The sequence below is a fragment of the Hypanus sabinus genome, chromosome 4 (genome assembly GCF_030144855.1).
Source record: "Hypanus sabinus isolate sHypSab1 chromosome 4, sHypSab1.hap1, whole genome shotgun sequence".
NCBI lineage: Eukaryota > Metazoa > Chordata > Chondrichthyes > Myliobatiformes > Dasyatidae > Hypanus > Hypanus sabinus.
Window position 1 is genome coordinate 56851651 of NC_082709.1, and position 15310 is coordinate 56866960.

General features: G+C 44.4%; 1 protein-coding gene across 1 annotated transcript in view; it reads left to right on the forward strand.

Moving 5' to 3' along the window:
- The first annotated feature begins 281 nt into the window (after positions 1-281).
- The window catches only part of als2b (alsin Rho guanine nucleotide exchange factor ALS2 b), a 155336-nt gene continuing 140307 nt past the window's right edge, over positions 282-15310 (forward strand). The window contains exon 1 of the mRNA XM_059967134.1: positions 282-461. The gene's annotated coding sequence lies outside the window, so the exon portion shown is untranslated. The remainder of the gene's footprint in view (positions 462-15310) is intronic.

Consider the following 15310-nt stretch of genomic DNA (forward strand, 5'->3'; position numbering starts at 1 on the left):
CACCGAAAGACCCAATATATTATAGATCTGCTGAGGAGAGAGCATAAGGATACAACGTTACCTCAAAACACAAAGGAAACTAAAACAATATAACCGAGGAGCTCATAGTATCCCTCGGTAACAATATATTTTCGGGGATAGACTAACTCCAAAGCAGCATATTAACTCAGCTGAAGTTTCTTTTTTATTATATTCACCAATTTCACTTATTTCTGCCCCACTCTCCAAATGAAAGTACATCACTTTAAACTTTCATTTAGCACGTATTTTGTTTCTCTTTCGAATACTCCCTCAATGCTTATCTCTCATTTCCTCTGTCAATCTGTCTTTCACTCCTCCCTTCAAAACGCGTTTCCCACCAGTCTTCGCGTGTTCTGGTCTGCATCGGCTCCTGTGTAGGCCGTGCTTCCAATGCGAAATCTGGTCCTGCAGCCGATCCGACGCCGGCCACGGGAGGAAAGGTAAGGCCAAGTAAGGGAGCGGGTGAAGAGGACCTGGTGAGGAGCGAAGCTCCTGTGTAAACCACGGTGAAAGTGGTTTTGTGAGTGAGTCAGCGTGAGGATCAATCGGGTTCCTTGTTTGTGTCAGAGTGCGAGAATGTGTGTGTGTGTCTGTGTGGGAATGAGACGGAGAGAGCTTGAGGATACGTATGTGTCAGAACGTGGGAATAGTATGTATCAGTGTGCGAATGTGGTAATATGTATGCGTGTCAGAGAGTGTATGAATGTGTGTGAGAATGGTGATGTGTATGCGTGTCAGCAAGTCTGTGTCACAGAGGGTATGAGTGTGTGTGTGTGAGAGAGAGAGAGTATATGAATATGTGTGGTGGAGTGTGTATGTGTCAGGGAGTGTATGAATATGTATCAGGGACTCTGGGAATATGCGTGAGTGACAGGGAGTATGGGATTGTGTGTGAGTGTCAGAGAGTGTGGGATTGTGTGTGTGTGAGCGTCAGGGAGTGTGGGACTGTGTGTGAGTGTCAGAGAGTGTGGGATTGTGTGCGAGTGTCAGAGAGTGTGAGATTATCTTTGAGTGTCTGGGATTGTGTGTGAGTGTCAGAGAGTGGGGGATTGTGTCTGATTGTCAGAGAGTGTGGGATTGTGTCTGGGATTATGTGTGAGTGTCAGAGAATGTGGGATTATCTTTGAGTGTCTGGGATTATGTGTGAGTATTAGTATGGGATTGTGATGGGATTATGTGTGAGTGTCTGGGATTATGTGTAAATGTAGAGAGTGTGGGTTTACGTGTGAGTGTTACAGAATGTGGGATTGTGTGTGAGTGTCAGAGAGTGTGTAATTGTGTGAGTGTCAGAGAGTGTGGGATTATGTGTGAGTGTCAGAGAGTTTGGAATTGTGTATGTGTGAGAGTATGGGATTGTGTGTGAGTGTCAGTGTGTGATTATGTGTGAGTGTCAGAGAGAGTAGGAATATGTGTGAGTGTCAGAGAGTGTGGGATTATGTGTGAGTGGCAGTATTTGATTGTGTGGAGGATTATGTGTGAGTCTCTGAATATGTGTGTCAGAGTGTGGGATTATGGGAGTGTCATAGAGTGTGGGATCATCTTTGAGTGTCTGGGATTATGTGTGAGTGTCAGAGAGTGTGGGATTATCTGTAAGTGTCAGAGACTGTGTGATTGTGTGTGAGTGTCAGAGAGTGGGGGATTGTGTCTGATTGTCAGAGAGTGTGGGATTGTGTGTGAGTGTCAGTGTGTGATTATGTGTGAGTGTCAGAGAGAGTGGGAATATGTGTGAGTGTCAGAGAGTGTGGGATTATGTGTGAGAGTCAGAGAGTGTGGAATTGTGTGTGTGTCGGAGAGTTTGGGATTGTGTGTGAGTGTCAGTGTGTGATTATGTGTGAGTGTCAGAGAGTGTGATTGTGTGTGAATGTCAGTGTGGGATTTGTATTTGATTGTGTGTAGGATTATGTGTGAGTCTCTCTGAATATGTGTGTCAGAGAGTGTGGGATTATGGGAGTGTTAGAGAGTGTGGGACTGTGTGTGTATGTGTGTGATGGTCCCATCTGGCAACCCCCCATCTTGCTATTATCTCCTTGAAATTCCGTCGGCTAATTTCCAATTGTTCCCAGGTTCCCAGTTCTATAAATTACAGCACACCTGGTTTCCATTGGTGAATACAGGATAAGAACCCTGGAGTCACAGCAATGAGCTGCCAGTTCGTTGGTCAATTCTGGTGTGTATAAACCTTGGTTCCCGATTCCTTAGGACTGTCGTTTCTAAGCTCCACACTATTCCCTGGATAATCTACGTAAACCTTGTCTCTATGTAAAGACTCTCCTGGATACCTGTTCTACATTCACGACTGTGCTAGTGCCTCATGACCATGCACTTGGGTTTGTCCCCAGTCACGTCCTTGCAAGAGAACGAACTGGCCAAGAATGAACTGAGCGGACACGGACCCCGTGCAACAGGCCCTCGTCAGCCAGGTCTCCTTACTGGGCTTACATGATCAACTGCTCAGAGAAGTCATGGAAAATCTTCATGCCCTGTCCGAGGATGTACAGAAGGTCAGTGAGCAGGTTGACCGGGTATCCGCTCCCATTACTCTGTCCCTTCCAAGAACCCAGTCTGACCAAACTGCACAGCCTGGGATGGCTACACCCCTTGGGTCAGCAACATAATCACCTCGAGAGCCGTACGTACCCGAGCTGGAATCCTACGCTTGGGACCTAGGGAAGTGCTGGGCTTTCTTACTGCAATGCTCTCTGGTTTTTGTGCAACAGTCACATGTGTACACCTTGGACAGATCAAAAATTGCGTACATCATGGGGCTATTACAAGGGGATGTCTTAGCATGGACCACCGCGATCTGGGACAACCAGCCAGAGGTCTGTTCCTCCGTCTCCTCGTTTGTCTCCAAAATGAGGAAGGTTTTCGAACAGCCCATTCGTGGTAAGGACACCGCTAAGCACCTGCTAATTCTCTGTCAGAGTTTGCAAAGCATAGCGGAATGCTCCAGAGAGTTCCGAACATTAGCGGCTGACTATGGATGGAATGACAAGGCACTGTGGGAAGTGTTTCAACAGGGTCTGTCAGACAAGATAAGAGATGAATTGGCAGTGAGGGATGATGCGGACAGCCTGGACTCTTTGGTCTCTCTAGCCACCAGGCTAGATAATCGACTTCAAGAGCATCTAAGAGAAAAGACTGGTCTCGGGTCAACCCATGGCCCACCTTACCATCTTCGGCCAGCCTCCCTTCCCCAGCCGCTCTAGGTATAGCTCCTGCTCCGACCGTTCCCACTTCCCTGGGGGAAGAACTGAAGCAGCTGGGACAGAACCATCTCTCCTGCCCAACGGCTCCAGAGGGAGAGCTGGGGATTGTTAATATTGCGACCAGCCTGGACACTTCCGGGATACCTGTCCTCTTCGACCGAAAGGGAGAGCTCACCAGTAGAAATGAGTTACCCTGGTGAGCCAGACAACACTCCCTTCAGTCCTCCAGACCTAGAAGCAGATCCAGGCTACTGTGACCTATTACTAACGGTCCCTGTCCCTATCCGCTTTGGTGGACTCCGGTGCTGAGGGAAATCTGTTGGATGAGGACATAACCTCCTGGGCCGGAATTCCCCAGGAACCGTTAAGTTCCCCTCTGGAGGCCCGGGCGCTGGACGGAAAATTTCTGGCTCAGGTCACCCGCTGTATGCCCCCCCTGACCTTGATTCTGTCCGGTAACCATCAAGAGAAGGTACTATCTAATCCATTCTCCTCAAGCCCCTATAGTTCTGGGATACCTGTGGTTAAACCACCACAATCCCCACATCGGCTGGTCTACTGGGAGGATAGCCAGCTGGAGCCCATTTTGCCATGCCACCTGTTAGCATTCGGCCCTATCCCCTATGGAGGCTACCGCAACCTTGCCTATCTTGGAAATCCTTGACTTGTCCAGAGTTCCCACAGAATACCATGACCTGGGACAAGTATTCAGCAAACAAAGGGCCCTTTCCCTGCCTCCACACCACCCATATGATTGTGCTATCAGCCTTCTCCCCAGGGCCTCGTTACCCACCAGTCGCCTATATAATTTGTCCCGACCTGAGAGAGAGGCCGTGGAGAAATTGTGAGTCCTTCGTGGCAGGCATTATTCAACCCTCATCCTCCCTGATGGGCGCCGGTTTCTTCTTTGTAAAGAAAAAAGATTGGTCGCTTCATCCCTGTATCGATTACCGAGGCCTTAACAACATCACCATTAAAAACAAGTACCCACTGCCCCTCATTAACTCGGCATTTGAACCACTTCATGGAGCCACCATCTTCTCAAAGTTGGACCTTCATAGCGCCTACCATCTGGTCGGGTTAAGGGAGGGAGATGAGTGGCAGATGGCATTTAATACACCATTAGGCCACTTTGAATACTTGCTCATGCCATTTGGCCTCACCAATGTCCCCGCCATTTTTCAAGCCCAAATCAATTATGTGCTGAGGGACTTCAACCACTTTATGTTCGTCTATCTAGATGACATCTCAATATTTTCTAGCAGCCTCCAGAAACACATTCATCATGTCCATCTAGTCCTACAGAGACTGTGGAAGAACAAGTTATTTGTGAATTCCACGTCCACTCGGTCAGCTTCCTGGGCTACATCATCAAGAGTGGGCAAGTGAGGGCAGATCCTGAGAGGATCCGGGCGGTGGAAGAATGGCCCAGACCCACGACCCACAAGCAACTTCAGCGGTTTTTGGGGTTTGCAAACTTCTATCGCCGATTTATCAAGGATTACAGTTGGGTGGCAGCACTCCTTACCTGACTTACCTCATCAACAACACCTTTTCTTTGGGACTCCGAGGCCAATTCAGCATTCACTGAACTGAAGAGGCATTTCACGACCACTCCCATCCTGGTCCAATCGGACCCCTCCCGCCAATTCATTGTAGAGGTTGACACCTCTGACTCAGGAGTGGGAGCAGTTCTGTCCCAATGATCAAGTCCAAATGAGAAGCTTTATCCCTGTGCCTTCTTTTCTCACCGGATGTCCCTGCCAAACAGAATTACGACATGGGGAATTGGGAGCTACTGGCAGTCAAGCTAACATTGGAGGAATGGAGGCATTGGCTGGAGGGGGCGGAACACCCGTTTATTATTTGGACTGATCATAAGAACTTCGGATATATTCAGACTGCCAAACGTTTGAACTCCCGCCAAGCCCATTGGACATTATTTTTTGGTCGATTCAAGTTTTCTCTCACTTCCCATCTGGGGTCCAAGAACAGGAAACCTGACGTGCTCTTCCGCCAATGCAGTTCCAAGGAGGACACTTCCAGCCCAGAGACCATCCTCCCACCATCCTGTGTGGTGGCAGCCCTCACTTGGGAGATTGAGTCCATAGTAAAGGAAGCCCAACGGGATGACCCTGACCCCAGCAATGGACCCGCCAATCACTTTTTTGTGCCCAATTCCGTCAGGTCTTAGGTTCTCCAGTGCGGGCACACATCTCGGTTCGCCTGCCACCCTGGGATTGATCAGACACTGTCTCTCCTGAAAAGACACTTTTGGTGGCCTTCCATGGAGGCAGATACCCGTTTCTTTGTCTCTGCATGTTCCGTCTGTGCCCACGGAAAAGCATCCCACCAGCCACCTGCTGGATTACTTCATCCATTACCTGTCCCTGGTCATCCTTGGTTGCACATAGCCCTAGATTTCATCACTGGTCTACCCCCTTCACACAGAAACACTACTGTACTCACCGTGGTAGACCGGTTCTCCAATACGGTGCACTTTGTAGCCCTCCCTAAACTCCCTTCTGCTCAGGAGACCACAGACCTTCTCATCCGCCATGTCTTCCGCCTCCACGGAAATCCTGCGGACATCACCTCCGATCGGGGTCCCCAGTTCGTCTTGCGGGTATGGAAGTCCTGGGTGCTTCCTGGGTATGGAAGCCTGTCATCTGGCTTCCATCCACAGACGAATGGGTCAGCCAGGATTTGGAGACTGTGCAATGTTGCATAACAACCAACAACCCCTCTGCCTGGAGTAACCACCTCGCGTGGGTAGAGTAGGCCCACAACTCTCTGGTTCGTACTGCCACCGGAAGGTCTCCTTTCAAATGCTCCCTTGGGTACTTTAGTACTTTTAGTACTTTATTGTCACCAAACAATTGACACTAGAGCGTACAATCATCACAGTGATATTTGTTTCTGTGCTTTGTACTCCCTGAAATACAATTTGAAATAAATATAATAAAAATTAAAATTATATATCATAATTAGAAAATAGAAAAGGGAAACCCCTGCTGTTACCCGCTCAAGAAGAGGAGATGGCAGTACTATCTGTTCAGGCCCATGTTGATCAGTGCCGCAAGGTTTGGGAGGACACACACATGGCCCTGCTCTGATCGATTGCAACCGGGGGGTTGCCAATCGCCATTGGACTCCAGCGCCTGAGTATCGACCTGGGCAGAAGATGTGGCTCTCATCCAAAGACATTTCTCTAAAAAATGAGCCCAAGAAGCTCTCCCCTCGCTCCCTGAGACCTTTCGAAGTTGAAAGTATCATCAGCCCCACAGCAGTCCGACTTAAGCTGCCTAAGTCTATGCACTTCCACCCTAATTTTCACGTTTCCCAATTAAAACCAGTTTCCGTCAGTCCCTTGTGTTCTCCGACTGAAACCCCTCAACTGGCCTGAATCATTGACAACCATCGGGCATGCACCGTCCGGCAGCTGCTGAATGTGCGCCGTCGGGGCAGGGGCCTCCAAAACCTGGTCGACTGGGAAGAGTACGGCCCAGAGGAGCGTTCCTGGGTTCCCCGCTTCTTCGCCCTGGACCCTTCCCTCATCCAGGACTTCCATCGGGACCATCCGGACAAGGCTGGAGCATCGCCTGGAGGCTCCCATTGGGGCATGGGGGTACTATCATGGACCCGTCTGGCGATCCCCCATCTTGCTATCATCTCCTTGAAATCCCCTTGTCTGATTTCCAGTTGTTCCCAGTTCTATTAATTACAGCACACCCGCTTTCCATTGGTGAATGCAGGATAAGAACCCTAGTGTCATAGCAATGGGCTGCCAGTTCTTTGGTCAATTCTAGTGTGTATAAACCTTGTTTCCTGATCCCTTAGGACTGTCAGTTCTAAGCTCCGCTCCATTCCCTAGATAATCTATGTAAACCTTGTCTCCGTGTAAAGACTCTCCTGGATACCTGCTCCACGTTCGCAACTGTGCGAGTGCCTCATAACCCCGTCTCCATGCCTGTGTCCTGCACTTGGGTTCGTCCCCAGCCACGTCCTTGCAACAGTGTGAATGCCAGAGAGTATGTGATTATGTGTGAGTGTCAGAGAGTGTGGGATTGTGTGAGAGTATCAGAGAGTGTGGGATTGTGTGAGAGTATCAGAGAGTGTGGGATTGTGTGAGAGTATCAGAGAGTGTGGGATTGTGTGAGAGTATCAGAGAGTGTGGGATTGTGTGTGAGTGTCAGAGTGTGTGGGATTATGTGTGAATGCCAGAGAGTGTGGGATTGTGTGTGAGTGTGAGATTGTGTGTGAGTGTCAGAGTGTGGGATAGTGTGAGAGTGTCAGAGAGTGTGAGATTGTGTCTGAATGTCAGAGAGTGTGGGACTGTGTGAGAGTGTCAGAGAGTGCGGGATTATGTATGAGTGTCAGAGAGTGTGGGATTGTGTGAGAGTGTCAGAGAGTGTGAGATTGTGTCTGAGTGTCAGAGAGTGTGGGACTGTGTGAGAGTGTCAGAGAGTGCGGGATTATGTATGAGTGTCAGAGAGTGTGGGATTGTGTGAGAGTGTCAGAGAGTGTGGGATTATATATGAGTGTCAGAGAGTGTGAGATTGTGTGTGAGTGTCAGAGTGTATGGGACTGTGTGAGAGTGTCAGAGAGTGTGGGATTGTGTGTGAGTGTCAGAGAGTGTGGGATTGTGTGTGAGTGTCAGAGTGTATGGGACTGTGTGAGAGTATCAGAGAGTGTGGGATTGTGTGTGAGTGTCAGAGAGTGTGGGATTATGTTTGACTGTCAGAGTGTGGGATTATGCTTGAGTGTGGCTCTGTGTAATTAATGTGTTGTTTTGGCAACCACACAACTACAGTATTGACCTCAGTGTTAGGCAATGGCAGAACTCTCTCCAACATTACAGTTTCACAGCAACAAATCCACTCCTCCTTATGCAGTGATTATATTCACTGACATTCCAGTGTTCTATAGCAATCATTCATGAACCCCCAAAATTACACTTTAACTGTGTGGTTCCACTGGTGATTTACCCAGTGCTATAGTCTCAGAGCTCTATGCATTGATATCGTGTACACTCAATGGCTACTTTATAAGTTACTTCCTGTACCTAATAGAGTGGCCACTTAGTGTATGCTCATGTTGCTGCTGTAGCCCATCCACATCAAGATTCAATGTGTTGTGCATTCAGAGATGCTCTGCTGCACACAAATGTTTTAATCTGTGGTTATTTGAGTTACTGTTGCCTTCCTGTCAGTTCGAAATAGTCTGGCCATTCTATTTGACTTCACTCATTAACAAGGCATTTTTCCCACAGAACTGCAACTCACTGGATGCTTTTTGTTTCTCACATCATTCTCCTTAAACTCCAGAGACTGCTGAGTGTGAAAATCTCAGGGGATCAGCAGTTTCTGAGATACTCAACTCACATCTAGCACCAACAGTCATTCTATGGTCAGAGTCACTTAGATCACATTTCTTTCATCCTGATGTTTGGTCTGAACAACAACTAAACCTCTTAACCATGTATGCATGCTTTAACACACTTGAATTGCTGCTACATGATTAGCTGATTAGATATTGCTTTAATGAGCAGGTGTACCTAATAAAGGAGCCACAAAGTGTGTTTGTTATGCAATAAGTGTTGTACTGACCATCCAGTGATTTTGTTTCATCTCTGAAATGTACCTACAGTATTAGTAATGACTCAATTTTTTACAGAGTAACAGAACTGTACCTTACCAGTACTAAGTATCCCAGTGTTTACAGTCCTGCAGCTGTTAGTGCTATCCTTTTCTCTATCAAACCTACCTCGTCTAATTCCTTGTCTTGGTACTCTATGTTACACAATTTGGGTTTATTGGAAATGACTGTGGAGGTGTATTAATGATGACTTGTTCCCCTGGTATTCAAGAGTTGTTGTTTAAATATCACAGTATTGTAAGTACAAACCAACATGTTAGGGCAACAAGCAAACATTTTTCCAATTGTGTTTTGCAATGCTCTAACTGGAATATCAGGGTGTGCTGAAGTAATTGTGCTTATATGAGCCTGCTGTAGGTTTCACTTAGGGACTGAATAGAGTGTGCAGTTTCATTGGATAGGAACATTGTTATCACTGGCACAACCAAGACATTTGTAGAGTCTAAAAATGCAAACACGAGGAAATCTGCAGATGCTGGAAATTTAAGCAATACACACAAACTGCTGGTGGAACGCAGCAGGCCAGGCAGCATCTATAGGAAGAAGTACAGTTGACGTTTCGGGCTGAGACCCTTTGTCAGGTACATTTGTAGAGTCATCAGGCCAATTTACTGTTAGAAAGCAGAAGTTGCTAGTTTGCAATGACAGTACTGAACATTCATTATCTTATACTAACAGGCTCCAATTTAGTACTGTCTTTCTTCATCCCCCTTCCCTTTTTGGCCTATGTCCACAGACGGCAGTGGAGGCCAAGTCTTTGGATATAATTAAAGTGGAGGTTGGTAGGTTCTTGATTGGTCAGGGTATCAAAGGTTACAGGGAGAATGGAGTTGAGAGGGATAATAAATCAGCCTTAATGGAATGACAAAGCAGACTTGATGGGCCAAATGCCCTAATGCTCCTATGTTTTATGGCCTGAAAAAACGGTACCATCTCTACATTTACCTGGCAATTTATTTAAAGATTTCTATTGGGTAATTTCTTAAGATTTTTTCCCCCCTTTCTGGAGTAATGAATTCAGACCTATTCAATCTGTCTGGATTTATGATCTCTGATTCCAGTACTACTGCCATTATTTTTTTTCTTAATGCTTCCATATTTTATAATTTGGGATTATAAGTATTCCCAAAGTAAGATCTAAACAAAGTTCATTACAACATTAGTATGGCAATTTTCTCAGATCCTTTCTCTCCTTTCCTGTCTGATTCTATTTTTCTCCGGCCATTTGCCTTTTTAATCTGTCACCTCCCAGCTTCTTACTTCAAAATGCTCCCTCACTCACCTGGCATCACCTATCACCTTCTAGTTTGTATTCCATCCCCTCTCCCCACCTTCTTATTCTGGCTTCTTCCCTCTTTCTTTCCAGCCCTGATGAAGGATGTCAGCCCAAAACATCAACTGTTTATTCATTTCCATAGATGCTGCCTGACTTGCTGAGTTCCTTCAACATTTTGTGTGTGTTGCTTTGGATTTCCAGCATCTGCAGAATCTCTTGAGATTAGTATGACCTTCCTACTTTTTAATTCAGTTCACTTACAAGTAAACCCCAATGCTTCATTTGTTTTTATTTAAATATGGCTTTATTAATTTCCAATTCTACTTCTAGTTGCTTGTATTTTTGTTCAGCCAGATTTCCTTTGCTGAACTTAACTACTGGTGCTTCCCTATTCTACCTCATCAGCTGCAACACCTCAGACCATAGAATAGTATGTTACAGGAACAGGACCGCTCAGCACACAATGTTTGTGCAGCCTTGGTGCCAATTGTTACTAATCTTACCTGATTGCAATGAGCCATGATCTATTGTCATGGAATTATCCATTGCATTTTGCAAGTTTTTTTTGTTCTTTTTATATTTCTATTTTCAGGAATGAAAGTTGAACTTTGATGTCATCTGCAACTTGAGGAATAGCACAGCTAGTTGCAGAGTCCGAAGTGTTTATATATTGTGAACATGGTGAATGCATTTTATCAGTCTGAATGGCTGCTGTGTTGCATTTTGTTTGACTCCTGTCTTCACATACTATGACCTAGTCATTCTACAATGTAGTATCTTAATCAAAGACTTCTTGAAATTAGAAGTGATAAATATAATGTAAATGAAGACTCAATTTCAATGCAGTCAGAACAAATTGGCAACTTAAAAATATCTCATAACTATTTTAAGTTTCCTGTGAATAATACAACTAAATAGTTTTTCATTGAATCATTTGTATTTGTTTGTTCTAATGTGCACACCTTCAAGAAAATGAATCTCAAGATAGTCTTTGTTGACATATGTGTACTTTGAGAATAAACTTACTTTGAACTTTGGACTTTTGATGAACTTGACTTCTTAGCTATTATCATGAATTGCAGAATAAGGTTTTGCTCTGGTTTGCAACCAAGTGATAACTTTCTTGAACTAGAAATTTGAGATGAAAATTCACAAGGTGAAAATTCATTTTGGTATCAGTCCGGTTTCCAGCTTCCTTTTATTCATACACCCCAAGACTCCCTGATGGCTTGCAATGGCATCAACAGTTACAATGGAAGATGGAGCATTTCTACAGATCATGAAGGGGTAGTAGGAAATTTTGCTCTTTGAAGTTGGTTTCAGTTGTTCAATACCACAAGGAAATAGTACATCATGATTTTATTGATTTGTTATTTTAACAGTGATAAGTGGTAAAAGCAGGGTTTATCACTCACCTCCACCTGCCTTGACACAGTATCAGTGAGCAGCTTTTTGAAAAGTTATAACTTTTATGTTTAATATACCTCATACTGTGCTGTTTTAGGATATGGACATTGCTGAGAATGTCAGCATTTTTTTGTATGGTTCTAAATATCATTGAGAAAGATAGTAGTGAGTATGTGGTGAGAATACTCCCACTTTGCTGTAAGGTAGGGAGTTCCAGCATGTACACTTTGCAACAATAAAGGCATGATGATACATATTCAGTGGTCATTCTATGAGGTAACACCTGAGCGCCTGATTTTTGCAAATACTTAATTAGCCAATCATGTGGCAGCAACTCAGCACATTAAAAGCATGCAGACCTGTTCAAGAGGTTCAATTGTTGTTCAGACCAAACATCAGAATGGGGAAGAAATGTGATCCAAGTGACTTTAATTGTGGAACTGCAGGGTTGTTTGACTTTCTCAGAACCTGCTGATCTCCTGGATTTTCACACATAACAGTCTCTAGAGTTAACAGAGAATGGTGAAAAAAAAACATCCAGTGAACGTCAGTCTGTGGGCAAAAATATGTTGTTAATGAGGGAGGTCAGAGGAGAATGGCCAGACTGGATCAAGCTGACAGGAAGGTGACAGTAATTCAAACAACCACGCATTAAGAAGAGTGTGCAGAAGAGCAACTTGAATGTACAACATGGTGAACCTTGAAGTGGATGGGCTACAGCAGCAGCAGAGTATGAACATACACTCATTGGCCACTTTATTAGGTGCAGGAGGTATTGAATAAAGTATCCCCTGTGTGTAACTCCAATTCAGAATGGTGGGCAATTTGGAGAACTTGCAGGTGCTGGTGTTCCCATCCACCTGTAGACATTGAGATTCTTGGTGGTGAAAATTATGTGTTTTGGAGTTGTCAGAGTGATCTGTGCTGAATGAACACTGCCACAGTGAATGTGGGGATAAATGTTTAAGGTATGGATGACATAACAATAAGATCATAAGACATAGGAGCAGAATTAGGCCATTGGGCTCATTGGGTCTGCTCCACCACTTCATCATGGCTGATTCAATTTCCTTACAACACCATCCTCCTGCCTTGTCCCCATAACCTTTCATGCCCTGACTAATCCAGAATCTATCAACCATTGCCTTAAATACACCCAGTGACCTGGCCTCCACAACTGTCTGGGATAAATTCAACACCTTCTGGCTAAAGAAATTCTCCTCCAAGTACCCTGAAACCACACCTTTTTTTGACTCCAACATCTTCCTAACCACTAACATTGGACTAGCTGGCATATAATATCTCCCTTCTTGAAGAGTGGAGTATCATTTGCAATTTTCCATTCCTCCAAAATCATGCCAGAATCTATTGATTTTTGAAAGATCATTACTAATGCTTCCTCTTTTGCTACCTCTTTTAGAACCATTAGGTCTAAGTGACTTATCTACCTTCAGACCTTTTAGTTTCCCAAGCACCATCTCCCAAGTAATAGCAACTGCACTCACTTCTGCCCATGATGCTTTCAAACTTTTGACATACTGCTAGTATCTTCCATAGCGAAGATTGATTGAAACTGCTTCTTCAGTTTGCCCACCATTTCCTTGTCTCCCGTTACAATCTCTCCAGTGTCATTTCCAGTGGTCCAATATCTACTCTCACCTTTCTTTTACTCTTTATATATCTTAAAAAAACTTTTGATATCATTTTTGTTATTATTGGCTAGCTTACTTTCATATTTCATCTTTACCCCCATAATGTTTTTTCATAGTTGCCTTCTGTCAGTTCTTCTAAAATTTCCCAGTCCTCTCACTTCCCACTAATTTTTGCTCAATTATATGCCCCCTCTTTTGCTTTTATGTTGGCTTTGACTTCCCTTGTTAGCCACAGTTGTGTCATCCTGCCTTTAGAATACTTCCTCATCTTTGGGATGTATCTATCCCATTGCTCCCAGAAATTCCCAGATGTCACTCGAGCTCAGGCTAATTTGTCCTGGATAGTTAAATTTCATGTGTATTGTTAAAATTGCACTTATCCAGACAAGGGAAAAGTATCCCATCACATTCCTGATTTGTGCCAAGCAGATTATGGAAAAGCTTTGGGATGTCAGGAAGTAAGTCACTCATTGCTGTATGCCTAGCCTTTGACTTGCCCTTGGCAGATATGATTCCATGAATTGGAGAGTTTTCCCCTTGATGGAGCATTTACCATGACTTCTTGACAGCATGCGAGGTCAAGAGGATTCAGTCTCACCTTACCCCTGGGATTCAGCTCTTTGATCCACATTTGCATCCAGGTCCCATGAGGTCTTGAGCACAGTTGTTTTAAGGGGAACACAAACTGGGGATCGATGAACAAATTATTAGTAAATAAGTACTGTGTGGTAGCTTTCTGTAGCTTGATTGGATAGTGATCATCTGCTTTTGATTTGTCCTGCTTTTTAACGACAGTACATATCCAGGCAATTTTTCACATTGCCAAACTGATGTCAGTGTTGTAACTGTATTTGAACAGCTTGGTTAGAGGTTAGAGGTGCATTAAGGTAGAGTTTGATGGGAAGCATTTGCCCAGTTTTATTTTTCACATGAAGGACAGGTATGGAATTAAACTAATGTGTTATTTTAAGAATGGAGTATGAAACTGAAAGATGATAATTTTTTCCCTGGAAATGTTTCTAATTGGGACACAATGAATAGTTTGCACTTTTTTAAATCACCTGTGTACAAGTCCCCAAGACACTCGAGCACATTCTGACATAAATTGACACAGTTACAGATCAGGCTGAGTGACCCAATGAGTCAGGTTTTATGGAGGAGAGGTTTAAAAAGGTTAAGAGAAGGAATTGCAAAGCCTTCGATGTACATAGCTGAAAGCAGAGTTGGCAATGGACATGTTTAGGGAAGTAAATTTAGGACAGATGGGTGGGGGGAATGCTATCCCCAGAGACACAGACAGATTTTTGCACCATAGGGGAATTGAGGGTTATGTGGAATGGTAATATTCAGTGGACAGGTCAGCCATGTTCTTATTGAATAGCAAAGCAGGCTCAATGGGCCAGATGGCCTATACCTGCTCCTAGTTTGTATGTTTTTATGTTGTAGAAAGGAGTGGATAAACAAGAAAAGGGAGTTGATGGAAAACAACATCAACAGGTTGTCACCTTGAGAAGATGACGGTGTTGTGAATGCCTTGGAGGAATTTGAAGTATGAATTGGAACTTGCAAATGAAAGCACTTGGGGTCCAGGAGTCACTGTAGGTCAGTGATTGGAAGAGTAATAATCATGTTGAAGTTGATGTAAGGTAGGACTTGGATACAAGAAGTTTGCGAGACATCAAGCTGATTCAAAGTACAAAAATGGCAGGTTATTCAAGGTAAGTTGAAGAAGTCTAACTGTGAAAAGAAGAGGTTGTTAATTATGCTTTTAATGGAATGGGGAAAGTCTGGGGAAGGTAGTGAACGAACAACTTGCATTTTAGTAATAAAACACCAAAGACATTTCACTTGAGCAAGCTCATACAGTAAATGACAGAGCCAAATAAAAACTAGAAACTGGGGTAGAGGATACAGAGCATCTCAAATGAGGGAGAGAGAGAGAGAGGTGAATAACCCAAGAGAGGAAATTCCAAACCTTGGTACTGAGACCATGGCTACTAATGGTGGCAGGAAGGAAGGAGGGTGGATGAACAAGAGACTGGAGGTGGAAGAATGCAGAGAAGTCAGCAGGCTGTATAGAACTAAAG